This window comes from Octodon degus, unplaced genomic scaffold, assembly GCF_000260255.1.
Source record: "Octodon degus isolate 3935 unplaced genomic scaffold, OctDeg1.0 scaffold00112, whole genome shotgun sequence".
Classification (NCBI taxonomy): domain Eukaryota; kingdom Metazoa; phylum Chordata; class Mammalia; order Rodentia; family Octodontidae; genus Octodon; species Octodon degus.
The window spans coordinates 4,187,522-4,189,738 of NW_004524688.1; the positions used below are offsets into that span (position 1 = coordinate 4,187,522).

Here is a 2,217-nt window from a genome sequence, read left to right on the forward strand (position 1 = left end):
GCTGGGGGATTGAACTGCAGTCCCTGTGCTTTGCTGAGCTTGTTCTAAGTAGGTGCTTTAGACCACTGAGCCATCTCACCAGCCCAAATGTCATACTTTTTTTTTTTTTTTGGCAGAACCGGGGATTGAACTCAGGCCTTTGCACTTGCCAGGCAAGCGCTTATTCTACTGAGCCATCTCCTCAGCCCTTGAAAGCTATTTCTACTGACAGATCCAGGAGAAGAGTGAAGACCACTCCAGAGGCTGAATGTACAGCTTCAAGCACAAGGTGGGACTGAGAGGGGCTAGAGAGAAGTTGCTGGACAGAAAAGGTGGGGAAGGTCCAGAGGGAGGGGCAGGTAGCAAAGGTGCAGGCAGATTTGAGTACAGAGATGCTCAGAGGCTCTGAGTGATGAGGTGGGAAGATTGGGGGGGATTACAAAGAGAACAGCCTTAGATGTCAGTTTGTATTCTATGCGCAAATCCACAGTGCCTCCCCACCACACTCAAATAACTGTTCACTTGGGAGTCCTAATTTTAGATTCTCAGTGTGATACAAACTGTCACAGTGAGAGGGCAGAATGAGAGTGACCTTAGAGTTGCTGGGGTTCCTTACTAGCAGCACAGGGCGAGGACGAGGCCCAGGCTATGTCCCGTGAGTCCCCTTTCCATAGTTGTGATACTGAGAATTGAAGACTGTCAATCTGGCTCCCTGCTGGCAGTTGTGAGTCGGATTCATTCATCTCTGACAAGAGCTTTCCTAGGTCCCCTTTCACAGGGTGCTTTGGAATGCATGAGTATAAGGCTGTGGCATGCAGAGGGTTTCAATCCAAGCTTTTCCAAGTCCCTGCTGCCTGCCAGGCCAGTGATACTGCTAGTACAGATCATCACCACACTTGTTTACCAGCTGGCAGATGCCGCCTCTGCCCACAAGGGCAGCTGTGTGCGAGCATGTGCGGATTCCTCCTGCGGGTTCTGGGTGTGCTCCCATTTTCTCTTGGAAAACAAGAAATGCAGGTGCTCACCAAGGTGAAGGGAGAGCCGCCGTTTAGCATGTGAACACAGGCACGACACATGAGATTGAAGACAGGCCCTGCCGTCCAACACGAGCTTCCCCTTTGCTTTTGTTTCCTTCTGTAGTTTCTTTTTGGTTCCTGTGCCAACAGAAAGCTCTATCACCAACGCTCATCTGCCCTGACGTACAAACATACATGTGAGTCTCAGTGCTCGCTGCACATCTGGGATCGGGCCCAGCTGCCCATCACTATTGAGCTTCAAAATTCAGTGGTCTCTCCAAACATTTAAGCAAAAATTTTTTTTAAAAAGACAATTTCTCTAAAAACTGTTTTGCAAACCACCTCTCTCCTTTTGTAGAAGTGACTCTTAGGATGCTACAAACAACCAAGGAATCTCACTTTTTAAGAAAGAATATTGTTCACATCAAAACACAAAACAAGGAACAACTGAAGATAACCACTGGGAATCTCTAGCTTTCTTCCACCATAGCAACTACTGAAGAACAGCAGCCATGGCTGTCCGCTATCCCATGGCCATAGACCTCAACGAGGGCCACAAGGTGACTGAAAATGTAAGCAAACCGAGGCTCAGCCACCATCGCAGACACCTTTTCAGACACACCAAGTTCGTGCGGGACATGATCCAGGAGGTATACAGCTTCACCCTCTATGAGAGGCAGCCCATGAAGCTGCTCAAGGTCTCCAAGGACAAACGCACCCTCAAGTTCATCAAGAAAAGGATGGGGACGCACATCAGCACCAAGAGGAAGCACAAGGAGCTGAGCAACACGCTGGCCGTCATGAGGAAGGGAGCTGCCAAGAAGGACTGAGTCCCTCTAGAATAAAGCTTTGCAGAAAGTTTAAAAAAGAAAAAGAATCTTTAGTTTTATCACAAGTAGTTCACTGAGATGTATACCAAAGAAAAATGGTTTTACCAAAAGAATAATGAAAAAATAAAAATTTTTCAAATGATGTGTTTCATCAGCAACATTAACAATTTCAGTAACTTGAAGTTAACTTGTTCTTCTGAACACTTTCATGACCTCATCCCCAGGCACTAATTACTTACCTACACTATGCATGGCTCTATGCTGGCTATGGAGGTCACTGTTCCATCTAGTTGAATATAAGACACTCAGATGTGATATTTTGATGACAGTGTCTAACAGCGTCTGCCCTTTGTCTCCTAGCCAAAGGTTCCATCCTCCAGGAACTCGCTCAG

At 46.9% G+C, this 2,217-nt stretch overlaps 1 pseudogene; it reads left to right on the top strand.

Annotated features, from left to right (window-relative positions):
• Positions 1–1,507: 1,507 nt before the first annotated feature.
• LOC101587868 lies at positions 1,508–1,825 on the top strand (annotated as a pseudogene).
• The last annotated feature ends 392 nt before the right edge of the window (positions 1,826–2,217 follow it).